The sequence below is a fragment of the Megascapheus bottae genome, chromosome 3 (genome assembly GCF_031878675.1).
Source record: "Megascapheus bottae isolate mThoBot1 chromosome 3, mThoBot2.hap1, whole genome shotgun sequence".
Classification (NCBI taxonomy): domain Eukaryota; kingdom Metazoa; phylum Chordata; class Mammalia; order Rodentia; family Geomyidae; genus Megascapheus; species Megascapheus bottae.
The window spans coordinates 4,292,121-4,305,552 of NC_143511.1; the positions used below are offsets into that span (position 1 = coordinate 4,292,121).

At 40.4% G+C, this 13,432-nt stretch overlaps 1 pseudogene; it reads right to left on the reverse strand.

The window, feature by feature from the left end:
• Positions 1-2,346: 2,346 nt before the first annotated feature.
• LOC150064853 (fibroblast growth factor receptor substrate 2-like) overlaps positions 2,347-13,432 on the reverse strand; it is a 20,604-nt pseudogene continuing 9,518 nt past the window's right edge.

A 13,432-nucleotide genomic window follows, 5' to 3' on the forward strand; every position in this document is an offset into this window, starting at 1 on the left:
AAGAGATTAAAATGGCAGAAAAGCATATGAGAAATTGTTCATCATCCATGCTCATAAAGGAAATGCAAATAAAAACAACCCTAAGATACCACCTTACCCTAACAGGAATGGCCAAGATTTTGAACTCAGACAATGACAGTTGCTGGCGGGGTTGTGGAGAAAAAGGAACCCTACTACACTGCTGGTGGGAATGTAGACTAGTTCAGCCACTCTGGAAAGCAGTGTGGAGGTTCCTTAAAGAACTGAAAATAGACCTTCCCTATGATCCAGCCATACCACTTCTGGGCATCTATCCTGAACAGCATGGCACAGGATATTATAAAGACACCTGCTCAGCTATGTTCATCTCTGCACTATTCACAATAGCCAGGCGATGGTAACAATCCAGATGCCCTACTGCAGATGAATGGATACAGAAAATGTGGTACATATACACAATAGAATTCTACATAGCCAACAGACAAGATAAAATAATGGCATTCGCAGGGAATCATGTTGAGTGAGACAAGTTAAGACCTAAGGAACAAAAGGTGCATGGTATCCTTAATATGTGGTTATTAAATCCAAAGAGTGTAAGAGCAAGGACTCAATATCTGCATACCCAATGCTGTGGACATGGTACTGGAAATATAAACATAACTATATAGACATAAAAACCTATGACTCTATAGACATAATGTTTTATTTCATAAATTAATATGTTTTTATGACATACAAACCCTTATTTTGATAAAGTTCTAACTACTAAGTCCCAGTGGTTGTAAATAGAGATTCCCTCCTTGGACACTAGTTTGTTAAACTTGTCATTTAAAATATGATGTAAAAATCAACATTAATAAATTCTTTAATTAAAAAAATGAAAGATACCTAACGCTCTTCCTAGTGTTGAAATTTGGAACGTTCTTGATTTTTCCAAGAGTTTAACATCTGAACTGTCATTAGTTTATACAAAGTTTAGTGCATTTTAGGCCCTAAATCATAACACAATCTCAGTACTACAAGACTTCTACTGTACCTGCTATGCTGATAACAATTTAACATTTCACTGAAATCAGAAAATTATCCATGATCTAATCATAAGAGAAAGGACAACAGAGCCAAGGAACTTTAGAGTAAGCAGAGTATGACTACAGCCACTTTCCTGAGGAAATCCATGCTAAAGTGCTGGGAGAGTGCCCTGAGGGAGGGAGAAGAAAAACAGCAGCTTTTGCGAGCTTTGCCTGGTAAAAATATCATTTTGTTTTCTTTCATTTTTTTCTCAGCTACTAAACAGATCACCTATGGACACAAATGAAATTTATAACTTAGAGAATATTTTAACAACTTGAAAAGTAAATAGCATATAAATACTGGACAAGTGCAACCCTGTTATAGAACAACAGTAAGTTCTGAATAAAACTTCAAAACCATAATTGGACAAAAATGCAAACTAACAATGAACATAAAGTCCAACTTTAAATCTACATACATACTTAGACATCATAAGTTAAAAAATACATTAAGTATCAAAGTAAGACAACCCAAACACCCAAGGGAAAAAAAAACCTAAAAACTAAAGATAAATGGAACCTATGACACAAACGCCTCCAGAAAACAATGTGTTTCAATAAAATATAGGAGAGAAATATCAAGATATCATGGTTTCAATTTTCAAATGTTTTTGGGTAAAGTGACCTGAGACTGATTCCTACTATAATTCTGAGGAACAGATCTACACATGCCCTTCAAATGACATCATGTGATGAGTAAACAAAAATCTTGTCTCCTGCCTGCCTACCTGCCTGCCTTCCTTTCAACATGCCAATAGCAAACTAGTTTCATGACATATGAATCTTTCTAATAACACTGAAGGCTAAGGAGCTGACTGGTGTAAAGAAGGTGTATATAATTTTTTCTGTTTCCCTTACATGTGTTTTGGCTCAAGTCAAAGGCCTTTAATTAATAGGAAAAAAGATTGCTCATATTACATGGTGGAGACCGCATACTGCAAAGAATGAAACTAGAAATATAACTTTCAAAGCTAGAGTTATCTGTTAGCAATATATATTACCAAAGGGCTGTAGAAAATGTTTGAACTGCTAACCATGACTTAAACAGGAAAGGTATGTATAAGTCTAGAATATTGACTAAAAGTTAACCAGCATGTCACTCACAACTCTCATCTTAATAGGCACTGTGAAAATGGAAATGCTGCTATACAATAATGAGTAGTATATAATGACATTAGTGTTAAGGAATACCTGCTCTACATGAAATACTCATAAAAGTCTAGAAATGAAAATGAAGCACTTGCATCTTCATCTTTCAATCTTCACACAGGTGCAAACAGCATGATGCTTTCCAGGCTCATATGGGTAGATCAGTACTATTACGTCTAGTTTTCCTAGATGTACCATCATCGCTTGGAAGGGCTTTCTGTGAATTTGTCATGGCAGCAGTTCTCTCAATGTCTATCACAGCATACAATTCTGTGCACCTGGTGGGCGTTTGTGTAAGGGGAGTAGTAGGCGTTTTTGGAATCTGAGGGTTGTCAGAGTCACTGACACCTTCCAAGTCAACCTGTATGTAATTAAGCTGCCTGTGTTCTAAACTTGAGCATCTGATATCAACGTTAAAGACTGTTGGCGTACAGTCCTGTCACCGTGAATAGTCCATTTTGAGAGCACTTATGGGCCTGGATACCTTCTTTGTATTTACATAGTTATGCATTGGGTCTAGATTATTATGATAGCTGTTTAGAGATGGAGTCTTTGGTCCTAAGGTGTCATCTTCATCTCTGCTTAGCTTTCGAGCTTCCCAAATAGGAGGCAAGGATGGCAAATATACATACCACCTGTGTATACATAACACCTGTAGTGTTAATATAGGTATGTGTTTGTTCCTCAGCAACAAGCAAAGGATGTGCAGATTCTTCACCAACTGAATGTAAGCAAGCAGTTCCCACAGAAGGATGTCTGCTTGAAGGAGGAGATGAAACATTTCCAAATAAGGGGTACTGGGGATATTCCTTAGGTAAATTCTGAGCAGCAAAGCCTGAAGTGGTAGGTGTTTGAGGTGTCCTAGGGAATGCCAATTCTGTCTGATGATTATTCAACTGGCTCTTCCACCACATTTATACTGTTAATTTGCATAATTTCTTGCAACATGTTAAATAATTCTTCTACATGGGCACATTTAAAGACAAAAATTCTTTGTTCAGTATGACATCTCCGCCCACTTTCAAAAGAGAAGAGATTTGAGTCATAGGGGTAGGGCGCAGGCAAAGGTGATGCCATTTTACTGAGTCCCGCTTGTGGGTGCATAAAATTAGTTCTGTGGGGGCCGGGAGTTTGGCCTAGTGGTTAAAGTGCTTGCCAAGCATGCATGAAGACCCGGGTTCGATTCCTCGGTACCACATACATAGAAAAAAGCCGGATGTGGTGCTGAGGCTCAAGTGGTAGAGCTCTAGCCGTGAGAAAGTCCAAGGACAGTGTTCAGGCCCTGAGCGCAAGCCCAGGGCTGGCAAAAAAAATTAGTTCTGTGTCTGTAAATTCCATTATGCCAGAATCTAACTCATTCCATCATCATCCACATTAATAACCTTACATTTGTTCCATTGGTTATCTGGGACAGTATCTTTATCTGGACAGCTACAATAGCTGCCCTGGCGTCTTCAGAAGACCATGTGAGCTCTGGATCTGGCCATTAATATTCTTAGTCTCTGATGCTGCTTCATGAGTTTACACGTACTTTAAAATACCATGTTTTCTTTGTTTGCTGAAACTGATCTGGTTGAGAAGCCACCACTGCATCTTACTTTTCTAAGAAATGGACTATTTCATTACTGGTTTTTCTTGGCATCTTCTTAGTGGCTGTATAGTCAACCCAGAAGCTAGGGGGAGCGCAGGAGGCAGGGCGCAGGGCGCGGGTAGGCAAACGCGGACCTCTCTCTGCACTCCAACCAGGACTGGAGATGCCTACCCCGAGCCGATGTAGCTTCACTGACTTAGAAACTTAGAAATCTGAGAACTTTACAAACTGTAATGAATTTGGATAATGAAAAAATAAAAAGAGTCAGAATGCCTGAATTAAGCACAGTAAGAAGGAGAGAAGAAGAAGAAGAAGAAGAAGAAGAAGAAGAAGAAGAAGAAGAAGAAGAAGAAGAAGAAGAAGAAGAAGAAGAGGAGGAGGAGGAGGAGGAGGAGGAGGAGGAGGAGGAGGAGGAGGAGGAGGAGGAGGAGGAGGAAGAGGAGGAGGAGGAGGAACTAAGGGCAATACTTAGATCCTGAGTTCAAGGGCCAGGATGGCAAATTAATAATATTTAAATAAATAAATTAACGGAGAAAGAAAGAATACAGAGAGGGAGATGCTTTAATAGTTAGAGACAGGAAATTGTCATGTGTTTTATTACAATTCCAGTCTGTACCAGGTGTACATGAAGACAATGCAGACAAAGAACTCCTGGGGAAAACTGTTAGTGGTATTGTTTGGGGAGCACAGCTGTTTTTGCACCCTTTGTGCTGGTTGTACAGCCATAAGCCAACTATATTATTACTAGTTCCCAGGGTAATAAGAAAACGGAGTGTCCCTGGCAGCCCAAACACCTGTATCTATCCAAAATATATGTGTTGCACATGAATTCAATCAGGCCAGGTCTAACAACTTCTGCAGGATAAACAGCTCTGTGGGGAGGCTTTATTTTAGGTGAGGGTGTGTTGACAATACTCAGTTCCTCCAGAAAGACCTAGAGCAGTGAGTGAGTGGAAGAAACCTTGGGGGATCATTTGATGATATCTGGAAACTGTTACTTGGAAAAATAAAGGAAGAAGACTTTGTGACCTGATATTTCAGGTTTATGTTTTGGCTACCTACGTGAACAACAATTGTTATACGAGTTGTAATCTGATTGGCACACACTGAAACAACATCACAGAGAACAAAGATTTCTCACTCTATATGAATAAAAGATTTTTTTCTTTGTCAATCATGGGGCTTGAAGTCAGGACCTGGGCACTGCCCTTGAGTTCTCCAGCTCAAGGCTAATGCTCTATCACTTGAACCACAGGGCCACTTCAGGCTTTTACTATGTATGGACAACCAAGGAATTGAACCCTGGGCTTCATGCATGATCGGTGAGCACTCTACTGCTAGGCTGATATCCTGGCCTATGTGGTTATGCCTGGAGTCTTGTGCTATCATATCTTGGTGTCATTTCATGACACCACTGTTTAATACAGCCAAGATATGGAATCAGTCCAGAGGACCCTCGATGGACAAATGTGTCACTAAATACAAAGATTCAGGAGAAATAATATCAAGACCCAGAGAAACACAGATTGTGCAAATTATACCCTTCTGACTATGGTATCTAGAATGTGTGCATGAATCTATAAGTAAAGTCACCAAATGGTACAAAAAATCCAAAAATCAGTAAGAAAACAACAAACAAAATACACTGGGACATAATAAAGTATACAGGCCCTACAGATAATTTTTTAAAACATTGTAGCAAGAACAAAAATGTAGATTCCTAGGCTTATGTGTATGAAAGATCTGGAAGACATATTTTGTTGTAGAATTACTTCTAGAATATCCTTTTGAGATCTACTCTATTATGGGATGGCTGGACATGGTCCAAGGAATATAGATTCTTTCAATGTAGAAAGATAAGCCCAGAAAATGAGTTTATTAAATCATTCTGAGAGCTATCGTGATCAGAAGAAAGCATTCAGGGGAGAAGAGATAAAGAAGAGAAGTGATAGAGGGGACTCCGTGAGTTCATATAAGGCAGAAACAGAGATTTGAGAAATGAGGTCACGTTGTCTTCAGTATGAATATCCTGATACCAAGGAGAGAATGGTGTCCCTTGTCCTCCCAATGTTCCCATCAACTACGAGGTTATCAGAGAAGACAAAGGAAACACGTGATATCTGACAGCAACTTCACAGCACTGATGACATTACACATATAATTGGAAAATCTCATGCAAGTGCTGTTTGGGATTCCAGCTAACCCAGGGACAGAGGAAAGATGAGCAAGTGTTTGAGACTAGTTGTGTCATGCTTAGCAAAACTTTAAGTATCTATCTATCTATCTATCTATCTATCTATCTATCTATCTATCTATTCATCTGTCTACCTAACTACCACATCCCTACCAACCTATATTTCTTCTACTCTTTAGTCAAGTCCTAGTTTACTAATAGTAGTAAACTAATAATTTTTGATAGCAAAATGAAACTGTTGGATGCAGAAACTTCCATTATTCCATGGTAGCTCCTGCTTTATCATAGCAATGACTACTTTAGGAAATATCATTAAAGTAATGACCATTAAACCAAGACCTGTATCATCTTTTCAGTGATTTACATTCCAACTCTATGTGACACTAACTAAATTGTCTGCCACTCTTCAGATGGGAATATTTGTGTCGGGATGATTACTCAGGCCCTCTGTAGAGAAGAGCTCATGAACACACGGCTTTAGCTGTGTCCATCTCTACGCACCCAGAAATGTTCCTAGACTGGACAATCATCTGTAAAGAGAGAAAGAATGAGGCAACCAAGGTAAGAGGACAATTTCAGGGGTCTCAGTCATCTCCTCAGTTTCTAAGGACAGACAGTTCCATGAGCATCAAACCCCCACAGAAGATAAAAACTATTACCCATGGCCTTCCCTGTATACAGTGGGTAGAAAGAGGATGGTGATTCACCTGCTTCCAGAACATACTGAGCATTATCTCTTGAGAGCTGGTTTGCTTTTAGGATTCTTTGTAGCTCTTCTTTTTGCTCTTCAGTGGGAATGCTGCCTGGTTTTCCTACAAGGAGAAAGTGGCCCCTTCTGTGAGATTATTGTTGATATTGCAGCTGGTGTGATGGAATTCCCTCTGCTATTTCTGTATTTCATTTCAAGCCCTGTCCTAGGGCTTGAACTCAGGGCCTAGGTGCTGTCTTTGACCACATTATACCAAAGGCTCTCCACCACTGTGAACCACAACTCCACCTTCAGTGTCCTGGTGGTTTATTGGACATAAGAGTCGCACAGACTTCTCTGCCACTGCTGGCTTTGAACTGTTCCACACATCTCGCCTTCCTGAGAAGCTGGGATGACAGGTGTGTGACCCAGGCTCACTCTCAATATCCTGCCCTGTCACCCCAATAGATTGATGATGCCTGACATAAACACACATAAGCAAATGAAAACACTTCCCACACCTGTGTGATACAGGAGGAGGTGGCATGAACCTTGCCTGTCTCTAAAGAACTTATAGTGCCATAATCATCTTTTTGACATCTCCATTCTCATCCAGATTGACATTTTTATACACCAGGAAATCACCAGTATTTCTGATGATATAGAAATAATTATTTCCTGCAACTGCCAATGCAAAAGAAATATTTCAAGATTCAGTGTAATTGACTGCCAGTTCTGTTTGATTGCAGGCTATTTTATTCAGTGGGTGATATAGACATTTCAGTCCTAACTGTGGAGTGTGGATTTAACCCTGCCTCCTCTTGAATCCCCATAGCTCAAGAAATGGAATGATCTACATATACACTGGACAGTCTAGGGGAGAATGTTGCTGATGACACTCAAATATTCTGTATTTTTTTAAATTCAAATTTTTGGCCAAGAGTATGGCCTAGTGTTAGAGTGTTTGCCTATCATACATGAAGCCCTGGGTTCCATTCCACATACAGTCTATATACTAGAAGTTGTGCTGTGAATGAGGTCTTAGCATGGAACACAAACAGGATCAGGGGTGCCCAGGACCTGAGTTCAAGCCAATGAGTAGGAGAGATAAATAAATAAATAAATAAATAAATAAATAAACGCACGCATGCTGAGGGACAATTCAAATGCCCTGGGTCCAAGTCCAAGAGCAGGCCAAATAAATTCATTAAATAAATAAAAGCTCACGAACTGTGCCTAAGTCCTGATTTCAATCCCGCAGACTGGCAAAAATGAAAAGATGCAGAAACACAACAAATTAAATAAAATTTGGAACAATGGGACTGCATTAAACTGCAGGGCTTCTGCATGGAAAAGGACATAGCTAGCATGTTAAATGGAAAGCTCATAGAGTGGGAGAAGATCTTCACTAACCATAAAACAGACAAGGGCCTCATATCTAAAATATCTCTACAGCTCAACAAATTGAATCTCTGCACAATAAATCTTCATAGAAACAACCATCCTATTAAAAGAAGGGCCAAAGATGATGTAAAGAGCGACTTCTCTCAAGAAGCAATAAGAAGTCCTATAGACACATGAAGAAATGCTCCACATCTCTGGCCATAAATGAAATGCAAATCAAAACAACCTTCAGATTCCACCTCATCCCAATTAGAATGGTCATTTTCAAGAAAAACAGATACTGGTGGGGATGTGGCCAGGTGGGATCACTGCTTCATTGTTGGTGGGAGTGTAAACTCGTTCAACCACTATGAAAAGCAGTATGGCAGTTCCTCAAAAGACTAAAGACAGAGCTCCCCTATGACTGAGGAATTCCATTCCTTGGCATTTACCCAAATGTCCAGAAACAAGGACATACTAAAGCCACTGGCACAATGATGTTTATTGCACCACTATTTCCTGTTGCCCTTTAGTAGATGATTGGATCAAGAAGATGTGCTACTTATACACAATGGAATTTTATGCCACCATCAGAAAGAATGGCATTGCCCCATTAGTTAGGAAATGGAAAGACTTGGAAAAGATCTTATTAAGTGAAGTAAGACAGACCCATAGTACATAGGCTCAATGGTTTCCCTCATTTGTAATAATTAGTACACATAGGACTCTCCTAGTAGTGGATTACAATAGCTCAAAATCTAGGTACATAAGGTCGTATATGATGAGACTCGAAAGAACTCTAGGATATGAAAAAAAGAGCTTTATCTCGTGTGATAATTGTTTTAATGTACTGTGTTATTCCTCTTCTTGTTGGTTGTCCTTGACATACATGTAAAATTCATATACTCGTTAATGCATATGTAATCATATACAAGTGTATATGTATAAATTGCAAAATAAGGATAATCCAGTCTACTGCTACCTCATTCTTCTTCCTATTGAGGTAATTCACTGTTATCTAGTCAGCATAACTAGCAGTTAATTATGTTGTATTTCAGGTAGAATATTGGTGCCCTCTCTATAACTGAATTAATGCTTATTTGGTATATGTGTCTTAGGCATGCTTATAATATAATGCATCCTATTGTATCTGTGAAGTGGAAATGACCAATTGGCTGCCAGAAAAACACCTGCCCTGAAGGAATTCCTGGACTTTTCAGTCCATTTTAACTCCATAATTTCTGGCATCCATTTCAAATCAACCAATGTCAATCACTGTCAAAGAATTATGTTTCGGCCGAGTGCAATCTAAGGTGCTCAGTGTTGGGACTCTTGGAAAGTGGAAAGATCTGGAAAATTGTCTCTTCATAGCCTCGATTGAAACATGGCAGATTTAAAGCAAAATCAAACTCTCCCTGAATATGTATCTGAAGGTTTCAGGTTCATTTCTGAGTTCTCCAAGTGATCCTGAACACAAATTATTTAAAAATCCCAACCCTTTGATCTGGGCCATTGGGCTATGTGGTAGGAAGTAATAGGCACTCTGGATTCAGCTATGAAACTTCCACCATTCCCTGGCTACTCACAATCTGCTTTGTAGTCTGATTTTCTAATTCTTTCTGCCACCAATATGTATTCCATGTATCTCTCCTCCTGCCTGAGAAAGAAAAACACAAGAATACACACTCTGTGGACCAGTTGTGTGTTCTAAACCACCCATACCCTCACCTTATCCATATGTTAGAACTCCAAATGCTACAATGCAGGTGAGAAGATTTCCCTTCTTTGATGCTCTACCACTTGAGCCACAGCTTTGAACCATGGTTATCTAAGTTAACAGGCTTGAGCCACTGGTGCTCTATACTTTTGCTGCTTTGCTTATAGTATAGGAAGTTTCTGCCCTGGGAAATTATGTAGGATAAATTTTTGAGTGATGAGGGGAGTCATTCCTTGTTGATTAATGACGGGTTGCTATGGGTTAAAATGCATCTGTAAGATGTGAGTGGCTCACACCAGCCATTCTAGATACTCACGATGTTGAGGTCTGAGGATAGTGGGGTCAAAGCCACCCCAGGGCAGGAAAGTTGCTGAGACTCTGATCTGCAGTGAACCACCGAGGTGCAATGGCTCAAACTGACAGAATATTAGCCTTGAAGGTAAAAGCCAGGTACAGGGCTGGGAGTTTGGCCTAGTGGTAGAGTGTTTGCCTAGCATGCACGAAGGCCCGGGTTCGATTCCTTGGTACCACATTTATAGAAAAAAGCTGGAAGTGGTGCTGAGGCTAAAGTGGTAGAGCTCTAGCCTTGAGAAAGTCCAAGGACAATGCTCAGGCCCTGAGCCCAAGCCCAGGACTTGAAAAAAAAAAGCTCAGGTATAGCAACCAGGCCCTGAGTTGAAGTCTTACCACCAAACACAACAGAAAAATAGTCTGTCAGGGGTCAGTAGCATGGCCTAGGGTAGAGTGCTTGACTAGCATGCAGGAAGCTCTGGGTATGATTTCTCAATATACATACACAGAACATACAGATGTGGTGCAGTGACTCAAGTGGTAGAGCGCCAACCCTGAGTACTAGGAGACTCAGAGATAGTGCCCAGAGAAAGTGTCGTTGACTTTTCTGCCTGGGCTGACTTTGAACTGCCATCCTCAGTCTTCCTAAGTGATTGCGTTTACCTATGGGAGCCACAAGTCTGGGTTAGCATATCTATGAGGAATGACTGGGATTCACTCCTGGCTGCTAAGTTACTGGAGCCTTTTTACCCACCATGTGTGATTTTCTCCGAAGTATTCAGTGAGTTGTGGAGACATCAGTTCAAAGCCTGTACACACCGATGGACCCCAGGGACTTACATTTGGAAATTTTACCATCTATGTGCTCTGTGAAAATGAAAATTTAGAAGAGGCAGATGTGTGTAAGCAGTGTGACTCACTCGACATAGAACCTGAGGCTTAACTCATCACACAATCCCTCACAGCTCAGGTTACAGAAAAAGGCGCTCAGTATTCCACCTTCTTTAATTAAGTATGAGTTGTTTGATGGGTGGACATATATAAGCCAAGCCCCTGACTGTAAGAGAAAGATTCCATTGAGCAGGCAAGAGGATGACACCTCAGCCTCACCCAACCCCAATGTGCGTGGATGCCTAGACGGTGTCGCTTGGGAATCCCCATCTCCTGTCTCTTGGCGATCACAACCTGATCCGCACACTGAGGACCAAGACCAAGAGGATCACAGGTGGTTCCTGCCTGCCATCCTAAGTATTCAGGAGGCTGAGATCTGACAGTTGAGGTTCAAAGCCAGCCCCTTGGAAGCCCCTGTGAGACTCCTATTTCCAATAACCTACTCACAAAGAAAGCCAGGAGTGGAGCTCTGATTGAACTGTAGAATACTTGCCTCGAGAACAAAGAGGCTTAGGGCCAATATCCGGGCCCCAATCGCCAGGACTGGCAAAATGTTATCTGGATGGATGGATAAATAGATGAAGATGGATAGATAGATAGATAGATAATACATACATACATATGAACTTATATATGTATGAACATATATAGATATGTACACATGCACATATACACACATACATACATACATGCATACCTACATACATACAAAGTCAGTTGGCAGGCATGCAATCACATACAGAAGCATGTAAACAGGCACACAGATTGATAAGTATGTAGATAGATAGATTTGTATTTTGATAGATAGTAGGTAGGTATATAGACAGATAGTAGATAGGTAGGAAGCTAGATAGATGGACTGACAGATCTTTGATAAATAGGAAGATAGATAGATATATAGCTGTAGGTACATAAGCAGAGAGGTAAATAGAAAATAGGTAGATAGGTAGGTAGGTAGGTAGGTAGGTAGGTAGATAGTAGTTGGTTATGGACTGACATATGGCCTCGGGGTATAATGGGTCCCTAGCATGCAAGAAGACCTTAGCTTGATTCCTCAGTGTCACTCTCACAGAAAAACCTAGAAGTGGTGGTGTGGCTAAAGTGATGGAGTTCTAACCTTGAGTAAAGGTCAAGGACAGTGCTCAGGCCCTCAGTTCAAGCCCCAAGACTGACAAAAACAAATGTAATCAACTTCCATGTATGTGGTTAGGTAGGCAGACACAGTAATATATACATACATACATACATACATACATACATACATACATACATACATACATAAAATGAACACAAAGGGTCACCGCCAACTTTCAAAACCAATCAGAAAGCAATTTCTACTTCATCAGAGATCCTGCCAATCCCACATACTTCTCCCCTCCCACTCTGACCGCTTCGAATATTTATGGTCCCATGTCCAGAGAATGGTTGAGTACAGAAGATCTTTTTAGGAAGGGAATTGTAGTTTCATAACATCTGACATATGCATAGAAAATAAAGATGGAGTGAGAGACGGACAGATACATTTACTGATAATTGCACAAATCGTAGCTACTCAGGTTGGAAATCTTCATACTGGCCATAAGTCAGGACACAGAAAAGTGCGATCAAGAGAGCCTTCATCCTGCTCCAGGCACTAGTCCTCCTGTAGAAGCTCAGAGCAGCTGTGATGGGAGAATCTCTCTCCATTCCTCTTTTCAAGCCATGGCTCTGTGGGCCCTGTTGAGAAGCCAACCAATGGCTTCCCAGCACCTGGCTTTGTTTGACTTTCCTTACAAATATCCTGCTTGGCTTTTGCAAGCCCTGTGAACTTCTACTTCATTAATCAGATGAGAATTGAGAGAAAATTTAGTGGAGTGAATGATTGCTCTTTGTCAGTTATCCATACTGGGGAGAGGGGAAATGCTCCATGGTGATTAGTATATCTAATTTACATTTAATAACTTTAGTGTCATTTGTAAGAAATATTTCATTTAAAAATCCATTTAAAAAAGGGGTAAGTAAAAAAATAGAAAGGCCTACTACACAAATCCACCTCTTTATCTCAGTTTATTATTATTTTTTCTTAAGATTTTATTAATTTTTTGGGCTGGGCATTTGTCCTAGTGGTAGAGTAATTGCCTAGCATACATGAAGGCCTTGGTTTGATTCCTCAGTACCATGTACATAGAAAAAAGCTGGAAATGATGCTTTAGCTCATGTGATAGAGCACTTGCCTTAAGAAAAGTCCAAGGACAGTGCTCAGGCCCTGACGTCAAGCCCCATGATGGGCAAAAAGAGTTTTTAAATTTTTGCCAGTGCTGTCACTTGAACTCACAGTCTGCACATTGTCCTTGGGCTTCCTTAAGACTAGTGCTCTCCCACTTGAACCACAGGACCACTACCAGCATTTTTTTTGTTTGTTGTGTCCAAGAACCAGGACTTCCTAAATGCTAGGTAAGCACTACACCACTGAGCCACATTCCCAGCTCTTTGTCTAACT